Source organism: Mauremys reevesii, linkage group 12 (assembly GCF_016161935.1).
Source record: "Mauremys reevesii isolate NIE-2019 linkage group 12, ASM1616193v1, whole genome shotgun sequence".
Lineage (NCBI taxonomy): Eukaryota > Metazoa > Chordata > Testudines > Geoemydidae > Mauremys > Mauremys reevesii.
In genome coordinates, this window is record NC_052634.1 from 35,925,178 (window position 1) to 35,938,053 (window position 12,876).

Below are 12,876 nucleotides of genomic sequence, written 5' to 3' on the forward strand. Positions count from 1 at the left end.
GCACTGCCTGGGCAGGACAGGGAGACCCAGTTATACCCCTCCCCCGCCCCAGCCTGTATCGGGGGATGGGAGCGCTCACACCCTGGGGCCCCTGAGTTGGGATGGAGGGAGGCCCCCGTGCACCAGGGATGCTGTAAGGGTGAACAGGGGCACCCACCCACACACCCGAGATCTGGGGGGGAGAGTGGCACCCACACACTCAGGATCGTGTAGGGGGGCACAAGGGCATCCACACTCCGGGATCCTCTGCAGAGGGACGGACACCCACACACCCAGGATTCTGTATGGGGGGCAGAGGTACCTGGACACCTGAGCTCCTGGACAGGGGATGGGGGGCACTGAAACATCCGGGATCTTACATCAGAGGACAGCGGCGCCTGGAGCTCGACATGAGACGGGGGCGGGGGGAGCAGGAGCATTTCCCAGTTCCAGGCTGTCCCCGTCTGGCCAAGGCACAGAGCTCACAAGCAGAGTTTAAAGCTCCAGCTGCCAGGCTATAACACAAGCCGGGCTCCATGGCTGGTGCCTGTGATCCCAGCTCCTGGGGAGGCTGAGGCTGGCTGATCGCTTGAGCTCAGGAGTTCTGGGCTGCAGGGGGCTGTGCCGATCAGGTGTCCGCACTAAGTTCAGCATCAATATGGTGATCCTGGGGAAGCTTGGGTTCCCCAGGTTGCCTAAGGAGGGGTGAACCGGCCCAGGTCGGAAATGGAGCAGGTCAAATCTCCTGTGCTGATCAGTAGTGGGATCACACCTGTGAATAGCCCCTGCAGCGTAGCCTGGGCAAGACAGTGAGACACAGTCTCTTTTTAGACACCCCCCGCAGAGCCTGGAGGGGGGGATGGGAGCACCCACACGCTGGGGAATCTGACTTGGGGTGAGGGACACACCCAAGCAACACAGATCTTGAAAAGGGGAACAGAGACACCCACAGATCCTGGATGGGGGCAGGCAGGGGAAACCACACACGGGAGCTAGTTCATGGGGTGGGGGACAGAGACACCCACCAGAGATCCTGGATGGGAGCACCCACATGATGGGGATCTTGACCTGGGAGGAGGGAAGCACCATGTACCAGAGATTCTGAAGGGGGAACAGGGACACTCACACACCAGGTGTCTTGCAGCAAGAGCTGCGGTCTTCATTTACACAGGGCAGTGATGGGGCATTAACCAATTCCTGCGCAGAACTTGTTCCACTAGATAATTAGCCTCACGGTTAAAAAATGGTAATTTCCAGTTGGCGTTTTGTGACATTGACTGCAAACCAAGGGGGTCGTGTTCAACCTTTGTCTGGTGAATTGAAGAACCCTTTCAAATCAGATATTCCGCCCTCTGGGAATTTTTCAAACTGTGTATTTAAAATCAGTGACTAAATCCCCTCTTAACCTCGAGTCAATGAAATCAATTGAGTTTCTTCAATCTCTCGCTGTAGACAGAAGAGACCAATGCACATTTTCCTTGTTTTTAAAGGCAAAAATCCTGATCTTTCCAAGGGGAGCTTCTGCTTCAGCTGTCAGTTTGGGGAAGAATTTGGCTTCCTGGGCTATAATCTGCCCGCTGGGTTATAATCTGCAGTCTGAAGGGTCAAATTTAGATGAGGCCGTTAGTGCTGCCCCGTGTGGCCGGAGATGGGAGCTCACAAGCAGAGTTGAAAGCTGGAGCTGAGAGGGACCTGGCTGGACACACGGGGCACAAAGGCTCTCACGTGGGATCCTCGCTGTGCAGCAGGAGGCGGAGGGAAGCTGGTTGTCAGGGCTCAGGGCAGCTCCCTGCCAGGCTGAGCCGGTGTCTGTGCTAAGCTCGGCATCGATCAGGTGATTCTGGGCAGTTTGGGGTCCCCGGGCTCCCACAGGAGGGTGAAGCAGGTCACCCCTGGAGCAGGGTAAAGCTGCAGGGTGACAGTGAGGTTGCTGCCCCTGTGAACAGCTGCTGTAGCACTGCCTGGGCAGGACAGGGAGAGCCAGTTATACCCCCCCCCAGCCTGTATCGGGGGCTGGGAGCACTCACACCCTGGGGACCCACCCACCAGAGATCTACGGGGGGGGGGGGAGAGTGGCACCCACACAACCAGGATGTTGTAGGGGGGGACAAGGGCATCCACACTCCGGGATCCTCTGCAGAGGGACGGACACCCACACAGCCAGGATTCTGTAGGGGGGGCAGAGGTACCCGGACACCTGGGCTGGGGGATGGGGGGCACCGAAACATCGGGGATCTTACCTGAGAGGACAGCGGTGCCTGCACCCCGACATGAGATGGGGGCGGGGGGAGCAGGAGCATTTCCCAGTTCCAGGCTGTCCCCGTCTGGCCAAGGCACAGAGCTCACAAGCAGAGTTTAAAGCTCCAGCTGCCAAACTGCAAAGCAAGCCGGGCTCTGTGGCTGGTGCCTGTGATCCCAGCTCCTGGGGAGGCTGAGGCTGGTGGATCGCTTCAGCTCAGGAGTTCTGGGCTGCAGGGGGCTGTGCCGATCGGGTGTCCGCACTAAGTTCAGCATCAATATGGTGATCCCAAGGAAGCTTGGGGTCCCCAGGTTGCCTAAGGAGGGGTGAACTGGCCCAGGTCAGAAACAGAGCAGGTCAAAACTCCTGTGCTGATCAGTAGTGGGGTCGGGCCTGTGAATAGCCCCTGCAGCGTAGCCTGGGCAAGACAGTGAGACACAGTCTCTTTGTATACAGACACTCCCTGCAGAGCCTGGAGGGGGGATGGGAGCACCCACACGCTGGGGATTCTGACTTGGGGGGAGGGATGCCCCCTGCAACACGGATCTTGAAAAGAGGAACAGCGGCACCCACACACCACAGAGCCTGGATGGGGGCAGGGGAACCACACACGGGAGCTAGTTCATGGGGTGGGGGACACACCCATATGCTCCATTTCACCATTCTTAATGAGAAGAACGGGGCATCCGCACAACACGGATCCTTAATGGGCAGGGGGACACCCACACACTCCACTATTAACCAGCAGGGACAGGGGCACCAGACACCCCCCGTAGCGTGGAGAATACCCACATCCCCCGGATCCCTCATGGGGGGTAAGACAGAGGGGATTGTAATGGGGCCCAGCGCACCCACGCACCAGGGATTGTTAAGGGTTGAAGGGACAGGGACACCCACACACACTGAGATCACGTCCTTGGAGGAACGCAAACCCTCCACAGAAGGACCTGGTCTGTTCCATGATGGCAGCCCAGCCTGGGTGAGTCAAAGTCTCTTTTTATACAGGCACGTCCTAGAGATCCTGACTAGGGGGAGAGAGACACCCACCCCTAGTCAGAGATCCTTAATGGTCTAGGGTGCACCCACACACCAGGGATTCTTATGGGTGGGAGGAATGGAGACAGCCAGACACACTGAGATCACTTCCTCCAAGGAGCCTGGGCCAAACAGGGAGACACAGTCCCCCTTTACAGATCTGCCAGACAACCTTCCTCCCACCCCCTCCACACAATGTTCTTATCTGGAGGTGAAGCCAGGGAAACCACATGGAGGATTCTTATTCTTATCACATGGACATGGGTGCCGACTTATATGGGCTCCTGGGGCTTTAGCCCCAGGAATATTCACAGACAGGGGCTCTGCTCCATCAATATTTGGAGCTAGGTTTCTCCCCTGCTGTGCGCTGCTGGCAGCCCAGAGCCTTTTAAATCCCAGCCACGGCAGGGAATAAGAGGGCTCTGGGCTGCCTGCCACGGCGGGGAGCCCAGAGCCCTCTGATTCCCAGCCGCGGCTGGGATTTAAAAGGCTCTGGGCTCCCCTCGGTTGCAGGCAGCCCAGAGCCCTCTGATTCCCGGCCGCGGCTGGGATTTAAAGGGCTCTGTGCTTCCCGCGGTTGCAGGCAGCTCAGAGCCCTTTAAATCCCAGCCGCGGCTGAGATTTAAAGGGTTCTGGGCTCCCTGCCGCGGCTGCCAGCAGCCCAGAGCCCTTTGAATCCCAGCCTCTGTCTGCTGCTTGCCCCCTCCCCAGACCCCTGCCCCAACTGCCCCCCAGAACCTCCACCCCCTATCTAAGCCCCACTGAACCTTGTTCCCCGATTACCCCCTCCCGAGACCCCTGCCCCTAACTGCCCCTTGGGACCTCAGCCCCTATCTAAGCCTCCCTTCTCCTTGTCCCCAACTGCCCCCTCCTGAGACCCCACCCAACTTCCCCAGGACCGCACCCCTACATGTCCCCTGATAAACCTCTTAGACTCCCATGCCTATCCAATTGCTGCCTGTCCCCTGACTGCCCCTTCGAACCTCTGCCCCATCCAACTCCCCCTGCTCCTTGTCCCTTGACTGCCCCCCGGAACTCCCTACCTCTTCTCCAACCCCCAAACCGCTTACTGTGCCACTCAGACCAGCGTATCTGGCTCCATGCAGCTCCAGACAGTTGCTGCCATGCTCCCCCACGGAGCCCACAGCTCCCCCACCCCCAGCACCTACCTTCCAGATTTGAACACCTCAAAATTCAGGAGTGCTCAAGCTCGGTTTGGGCAGCTTTTACTTCATTTCTCCCAAATCAGTTTCCCCTGCAAGGTGCCAACTGAAGGTGTTGGAGAACAGAGAGATCGGGTGGCCTCCTAATGCCTGGAAAAGAGACAAAGGCCGGAGGAGGGAGTGTTAGTGCCTGTGAGGACTTCTGGGAAGTGCATGGTGTGGAAGGGGATGCTGTGATGCTTTGGAACATCTCCATACAAAGCCAGTCAGGACTCTGGGGGAGCCTCCTCTCTCTGAGCAGACTGTCTCCAGGGCAAGAAGCTTACACCTTCCTGGGTCTGACCTCAGAGCATTCAGCCCTTCCACGTCATGCACTTTCCAAAGTGAGTCTGCCCAGACTGGTCCTGGGGCAACCAGAGGTCGCTGCACCCCAACTCTGCAGTCAGATGTGACTCTCAGCCAGACAGTAAAACAGAAGGTTTATTAGATGACGGGAACACAGTTTAAACAGAGCTTGTTGGTACAGAAAACAGAACCCCTCGGTCAGGTCCATCTTGGGGGGTGGGGAGCCCAGAACCAAATTCTGGGTCTCTCCCAATTTCCCCAGCCAGCTCCAAACTGACACTCCCTCCTCTGGCCTCTGTGTCTCTTCTGGACAAGGAGGCCACCTGATCTCTTTCTCCCCAACACCTTCAGTTGGCATCTTGCAGGGGAAACTGAGGCACCCACACAGTATTCAGAGAAAATATTAAGAACATTCCCACTTCATCACAACAGATGCAACAAAATATAATACTGTATATTGAAGTAGGCAAGTGCTGCTTCTGACTTTCCACTTTTAATTCACCCTTGTAATCTTGTGGCACTGACGCGTTGTATCTTCATTTTATATCGGCTTACAGGGCGGGAGCGGGGGGCACCACCATTTTGGGCCCCACCAAAAATTATACAAACCTGCTGCCTATGCACATGGAGGATTCTTATCTGGGGAACTGGGGGGACCCACTTACCACCAGAGATTCTTAAGGGCAGGAGGAACAGGGACTCCCACCTCTGCAGCATGGGGGAGGGTCGCCTGCTGGGATCATCTGGGCATATTTCACCTTGTCAGCTCCCTCCCATTGCCTTGGGGGCCCCTTGTTCGCTGCCTCTGGTACCCAGTTTAGCCTCCTTCCTGAGGGCTGAAACGCTTTGACCTGTCTAAGGTCTGTGGGATCAATACGTGTCATGGTGTAATTCTGTGTTATTCGGGGGTCAGACTAGCTGAGCTAATGGCCCCTTCTGCCCTTAAACGCCATGAAAACATTTCCCTGGTTTCTCCTTGCGCCTGACAGACACCACGGTGAGGGGCCCGATAGAAGATCCTGGACACAGCGCTCTGGCTCTTACGTTACTTGGGGACGTCAGCGCTTTCCTAGCAAAGCTGCTGCTAAAGCGCTGGATTTGGGGAACGGTTCGGCTCCGATTCAGAGATCTGCCTGCGGGGTGTGAACCTGCCACGAGGAGCGGGAAACGCAACCAGCAACGGGAGGTGTTGGCTGAGCTCCGGGCTGCCCCCGTGTGGCCAAAGCTTAGAACTGAGCAGCGGAGTTTAAAGCTGGCGCTGGGAGGGACCTGAACACGCGGGGCACGAAGGCTCCTGCGTGTAACGCTTGTTGGGTGGGCAGCTGAGTGTAGCTGATTGCTGGAGTTCAGGGCTGCACCCCGGGGTGCTGAGCAGGTGTCTGTGCTCAGGTTGGCCTCGCTATGCTGGTTTCTGGGAAGATTGGGGTCGCCAGTCTCCCTAAAGAGAGAGGAGCCAGCCCAGGAAAGGAGGCCGGCAAAACTCTGGTACCAATAGACAGTGGGACTGCCCCTGTGAAGAGCCACTGCAGCCCCGCCAGGGAGACCCGGTCTCTATTTATGCAGCCCCCCCCCCCCATTCCTCAGGACAAGGGTTTTGCTCAAAGATCTGTGCCCCGTGTTTTTACCTCTGTGTGAAGTTTCCAGTGCAAATAACCCTCAGCGGAAAAGGTAAGTTCAAGGCTCCACTTCCAACGGCTCAGGCAAGATGGTGCAGAGGGGCACCTGGGTGGCTGTGGGCCTGGGGAGGATGGCTTTTGATTTTTCGGCCTGACCGCTACGGGCAGCCAGGCCAAAAGTCAGATGGCCGGCTCTCCCGTCCACCACGCTCATCAGGAGCCCTTAGTCGACAGGCTCGGAGAATGCGGGCAGCGTCCCCCACTACCTCTCGCATGCAAAGCGAGCGCTCTGCCGCTTGAGCTAATTCCCCGCAGCTTGACTCTCAGGCACCGGGCAAAAAAAGGCAAGGGCTCTGTGGCCTTAAGCAGAACACAGCCTGAAATGGGGGGAAGGGAGGCGTGCTACCCAGAGCTGGGGAAGGGGGTCCGAGTCCCAGCCACGCTCCTCGGCACAAACACCAACGCTCCTTCCCTGGAGTGTGTCTGGGCTGAGAGTTAGCCCCTGAAACAAGCACCAAGCTTCAGAAGACAACGCAGGGATAGATCACTTGACGATTGCCTGCTCTGGCCATTGCCTCTGAAGCGCCTGGCATCGGTTACTGTCAGAAGACGTGATAGTGGCCTAGATGGACCATCGGTCTCACCCAGGAGGGCCGTTCTTATCTTCACCACTTTCCTCTAACCCAAGCAAAGCCAGGAGCAGGCCCAGCTCAGCAACTCTAGCAGGCTCCCTGGCCCCTGGCCCAGCATACAGGAAAACGACCCTGCTTCCGCCAGGATAGACAGCCACCGACTCCCTCTTCCAGACCAACGCAGCCCTTCCCCGCTTTGGCTGTCTCCAAGCTGTCTGCGTGCTCTGCTCTGCTCCACGGCTGCCATGCTGCCTGAGATCAGGAGGCTGCGAGGTCTCACGGTCTCAGCTGAGCTGGTATCGCATGCCACCCCGCCCATCTCCTCATTCCCTTCATGGACCCCTGGGATGTGAGTAATTCTGTATTTGAGTGGCTCTCCCTCCCGGCCAATGAGCTTGGCGTAGACTCGCAGGGAGGGAGGAGGAAAGGGATTGTGCTCCAGTGAGAGCTCAGAAAGAAAGGTGCAGGTCCCCCACTAGAGCCCAGCACAGCCAGGGGCGGCTCTAGGCACCAGCAAACCAAGCTGGTGCCTAGCGCGGCCAAATCTAGGGGGCGGCAGGCTGGGCCGGTGGACCTGCCGCAGTCTTGCCTGCGGGAGGTCCACCGGAGCCGCGGACGACCGGACCTGCCGCAGGCATGACTGCGGAGGGGGCGCTCGTCCCGCGGCTCGGCTGGACCTCCCGCAGGCATGACTGCGGCAGCTCAAGCGGAGCCGCCGGACCCGCGAACCATCCGCATCCGTGCCCACGGCTCCGGTGGAGCTCCCGCAGTCATGCCTGCGGCAGGTCCGCTCGTCCCGGGGCTCCGGTGGACCTGACGCGGGAGCTCAACCGGAGCCGCGGGAAGAGGGGACCCACCGCGGGACCGAGGAAGGGCGGCGCAGCACACCGCGCTGCCTGGGGCAGCCTATTTTCTAGAGCCGCCCCTGAGCACAGCAGAGCAAAGCAGAGCAGAGCAGGCTGGAGAATGTGTGTATGGGTCTGACTACTTCTCCCCTGCTCTTCCATTTGAGCTAACTTCCCCCAGCTGTCGCCAGCCTCCCAGTCAGCGCAAGGGGGAGAAGGGCCGGGGTGGAAGAGCTTTGTGCTCCGCAAGGGCTGGCCTTTTGGGAGGCCAAGCGGGGAGAGGGATGGAGGCCATTGGAGGTGCTGAGCCGGCTGACTGTCCATGGCTTCTAAAAGAAGGGCAAGAGAAGGTCCCGGGGCTGCCTCGCCGCTGGAAAATGCAAGCATTGATCCCACTGCCTCTCGCATGCGAAGCGAGCGCTCTACCACTTGAGCTAATTCCCCTACGTTGGGGGGTGACCTCTCGATCCATCCATTCGATAACGGAGGCCACATCATTCCCCGCGCCAGCCGGTGACTCCTTCCAAAAGGGTCAGGCAAGAGAAGGCACCCCGTAGGCCGGCTAGCTCAGCTGGTTAGAGCGTGGTGCTAATAACGCCAAGGTCATGGGTTCAAGCCCCATGCTGGCCACTCGGGGTGCAGGAGGGAGAGGGTGGCTTCTGGTCTTTTGGCTGACTGCTAGGGGTGGCAGAGGCCAAAACCAGGTGGGCCGGGAGCAGGCAAGAGCCCTGCTGGGCGCGGGCGCAGGCGCCGGGCAGGAGGAGGCTCCGGACACCTCCTTGGGCTCTCCTCCCTGGGCTCCTTGCTCCACCTGCTGCCTGAAAGGAACTTGGGCCCGGGGAGGAGACTGGTGAGCCCGGCCGGCTGCCTTCCAGGCTCATAGGAGGCCAGGCTTGAGCTGCCCGGCCCGCGAAGCCAAAATCGCAGGCCTGCCGGCTCACCCCCATTTCCACACAGGGTTGACCTGATGGCCCGAATTCTTGCCGGCTGCCAGCTCCACCCAAATGGACCCCCGACGCCGGATCATGCTCCCCAGCCCAAGCCACAGAGGAAGGCTTAATCCTCGGCACCCCAACCTAGGGGAGAGGCTTCACACTCCGCCGGCGCAGGGTGATCTTTGGGACTTCCCTGGACACCATCCTCCCACCGCCCACAGCCAGACCCCCCAAGCCCACACTCGAGCCCACACCTCCGACAGGAAGGAGCAGGAGGACCACTCCGCCCAGGGACACCACCACTCAAAGTCAGCTTCACTTGCTTCCTCTTCTACCCCTTTCCTCCCAAGTTATGCGCGCCTCACGGGAGCCGGCCCTGGGAAGACGCAGGCACGGCACTCTGACTGGCGCAAGCCAAACGCCCACACCGAGAGTTTAGCACGGGCTCTTGAGGCACTGGAGGAACCCCATGCAGACGCACTGACGGAGCTAAGCTTTACGGCCAAGGGCCCTACCTGTGCAGAAAGCCAACTTGCTTGTGAAAAAGACGCCTCTTTCGGCTCCCCTTCCAAACTTCCAAATGGGAAAACACACACACTGAAACACCCAAACGGTCCTAACGCTGGGGCCAGGCGAAAAAGAAAAGCAAGGAAAAGATTTCTAAATGGCCACCCTGCCAGAGTCGTACAGCTCCGCACGTGAAACCTGTGGAAGGGACATTACACAGAAAAGGGGAATGGAAAGCTGCCCAAATTGAGATGCTGTGGAAAGCTACAGCCCCATCGCTACTCCTACTCTGCACACTTCTTGCAACAGCTGATGAACGGCCAGGTGCTTTTTGCATCCAAGCCCACACCAGGGGAAGACCTTGAGAAGCTTCCCGTGGCTTGCCTGGTTCAGCTGGTCAGCGTGTGGCACTCGTGGAGGCCAGGGGCACCAACTTATATGGGCTCCTGGGGCTAAAGCCCCAGGAATATGCACAGTCAGGGGCTCTGCTCCACCAATATTTGGAGCTAGGTTTCTCCCCTGCTTGGAGCGCCCCCCCGCCTCTCATTTCCCCCCCCCCGCCCCCGCCTCTCATCCCCCCCCCCACCGCCGCCGCCACCACCAGGGCTCGAGCTTCCCCCCCGCTCCCCACCCTGGAGTTTCCCTGCCTGAACATAAAGAGTGTGCAGCGCGTCTCTCTCCCTTGCTGCTGCTGCTGCCGCCGCCTAAGGGCTACAGCATAAGAGCAGTGCAAGCTGCTGTAGCACCTCAGGACGGGGAGGGGAGTGGAGGGGGCCATGCCGTGCTTGGCAGCCCTCCCCTCCCCCCCCCACCTGGAGGAGACGCGAGGGGACTTCCTGGAGGTATGTTGCTTTACTACAAAGCACTAGAGGGCAATGTGTTTGGCTACCTTCTCTTAGGGTGAACTAGAGTGAGGTTTTTCCCCTCACGCTGGGTGACTGATCCCCACTGGAGACAGGTCTCCGGTCTGGCTGGTTCAATGGGATGGCGGCTATAGGTCGGGGTCCTAGAACTTAACAGTCTGGCTAGAGATTCCTGCGGGTTGACCATATGGTTGCTTCTCGCTGCTTCACCTGATGCCCACAACTTTGGTCCCTGCAGCTGCCACACTCTTCCTCTTGCCCACATGGCATTTAAAGGAAGGAGGGCCAGGGCCAGGCTTCATAGTCAGGGCTAGGCAGGAGGGAGGCAGAGTCCCAGGCTGGAGCCCAACACACCTCTCCTCCTCCAGGCACCTAGAGCAGAGGCGGCTGGTGCTGACAGCTCCAAGGGAAGGCTTAAAAGCCACAGAGCAACCAAGGGCAGGGCAAGAGGAGGGGAGAACCATGCCTATGCGTGGCCAGCAGACAGCCACAGAGACACCCAGCCAGCCTGCTCCCTGCTCCCTGCCATGCCGAACCCCCACTGAAGGCCACTCACAGACCAGCATTTGCTCTGTGGCCGGCATCACAAGGTGGTTGGAAAGCAGGTGGGACCTCTGACCGGTCCCACTCAAGGGCTCCTTTTGGCGGTGGGGCAGGAGATATTTCCCCCAAGAGGCTCTTTCCCAGCTGCTGAGAAGCACAGAAGTACCCGGTGTTTGCTCTTGCGGTGAAAGGGGTTAATACGTTTAGGCGGCCTGGCTAGCTCAGCTGGCAGCACCTCTGGCTCTTACTCTGAAGGTTGAAGTTACAATTCCCTGTCTGGGTGCTTGGGGCTCCTCTTCAACAATACAACACACAATGTGCCTAAGCCCCCACCCAGTAACCTGGGGAAACTAGCCCTGGCCACTGGGTGCCTCTAAGAGGTGATACTTTCCCCACTCACAACCACTGAGTGTAGAAAAGAAACTTTAAGAAAAAGGAGGAAAATCACCTTGTATTAACTTGGGAAAACACCACAATCAGGATTCATAACACAACACTATGAGCAAAACACCCCCCACAGTGCGCTGGGCAGTGGCCTTTTGCCTCGGGCTCCTAAATCCAGACCCCAGAAGCTCTGTGGATGTGCCCCTCCCTTCACTGCACCTCACCCACAGCTGCTGCCCTGGGTCAGTGAAAACCCAGAGTTCACCTCTCACCTCCCGGGGGGAAAGCCCCTTTCTCCCTCTGCTGTCTGGCCACATTGCCGGCCACTTGCCGTTCCCCCGTCACCGCTCTGCTGGCCACCCTCTCTGCTCTGGGACGTCTTGTGGTCCCACCAGGAGCGGAACAGGCTCCCTAAAAGTAGTGGCCACCAGACCCCGAACAGTAGCCCCACCCCTTCCACTCAACCCCACACCCCTGCCCCACCCCTTCTCCCCAAGGCCCCGCTCCTATGCTGCCTCTTCCCCCATGATCCCACCTCCTGCTCACTGCTCTCCGCCCCCTCCCCACCCTCACTCGCCCTTACGGTCATTACAAAGTGGCAAGGCAGAGCCCTCCCATTTTAAAAAGTCCTGGGGTGTTGTTCCCCCCTGTTCAGGCACCCCTGGGGCCCTGCACTTCACACAGCTCTCCCTGATTTCAGCTGTTAGTGAGGGAGCCTCACGGCTAGCGCAGACTGGGCAGTTTCTTGCATGAGAGACACTGTCCCAAAGCAGGACTAATGCTTAGAGCTGGTTCTCAGTGATTTCAGATCTGTTGGTCTGCAGCAAGACTCTCCATTGAGTCTTAACCAGCTCTGTTATTACACAGGGAAGAACAAAAGGGTCAAATGGGGCCTGGAACCCTTAAGAAGAATCCACCCCACCAAGTACAACACTTGTCGCTACCTGCTCCCAGCCCCACTGAGAATGTTTTGGGGTCACTCCTCGCCTGTATCAACCTAGGGGGGTCTCAGAAAATCACTATGAAGAGGTGCTCCAGTGGCACAATTGCTTAGTACACAGTACTTATAGGGCAGTGCTGAGAGGAGCTATGCTGAGGTTGTGAGTTCAAGCCTCACCTGGAGCACTGGTTTTCATTAACCAAGTGGCATCACCCCCTTATCTGGCCCTGTGGAATGTAGAATTCCAGCCCAGTGGAGCCGGAGAAGGGGAAGAGTTAATAATGCCCCCTTCAATTATTTTCTCCTCTCCAGAGAACAGGTCAGGAGCTACAATCCTTTCTCCTCCACCAGCCCCTAGGCCAGAATCCCTCAAGCAGAGCCTGGAGTCCTGCCCCTGGCGTCTGTACTATTGACAAACACTAAGTGACAGGGACAAAACACTCAAATCCCGCCTGGTGCGGGGAGCCAGGTTTGCTCTTCAAATTCTGTCGTTGGTACATTTCCAGGCCTGGGAATGTCCCACAACAGCACTGAATGGGAAGCTGCCTGCAGAACAGTTACACTGCACAGAGCTCCTGTGGAGGAGGGGTGGGATTTAGTCACATTTTGAGGATCCTTTGGGAAATGAGCCTTTGCTGACAAGGTTTGTCTCTGTTCATATTTCACCTTCAGGTGTTATGTTGAGGGATCTTTAGTATATTTTTGGGAGGTTAATAACTATCTCCTCAACTGTATTTACTCAACTTAAAAATTGGTGTCACTTGATTTTTGCATCTCCCTGTGAAAATACAACTGACAAGTGTGGATTTCTACAGGGGGTCATAATGTTATAGTTGGGGAATTCAGTCTC

The 12,876-nt window shown here is 58.0% G+C and overlaps 1 non-coding gene across 1 annotated transcript; it reads left to right on the forward strand.

Annotated features, from left to right (window-relative positions):
• The first annotated feature begins 8,410 nt into the window (after positions 1-8,410).
• On the forward strand, positions 8,411-8,484 carry TRNAI-AAU. The gene has a single exon. It is a non-coding gene; the product is annotated as a tRNA-Ile (tRNA).
• The last annotated feature ends 4,392 nt before the right edge of the window (positions 8,485-12,876 follow it).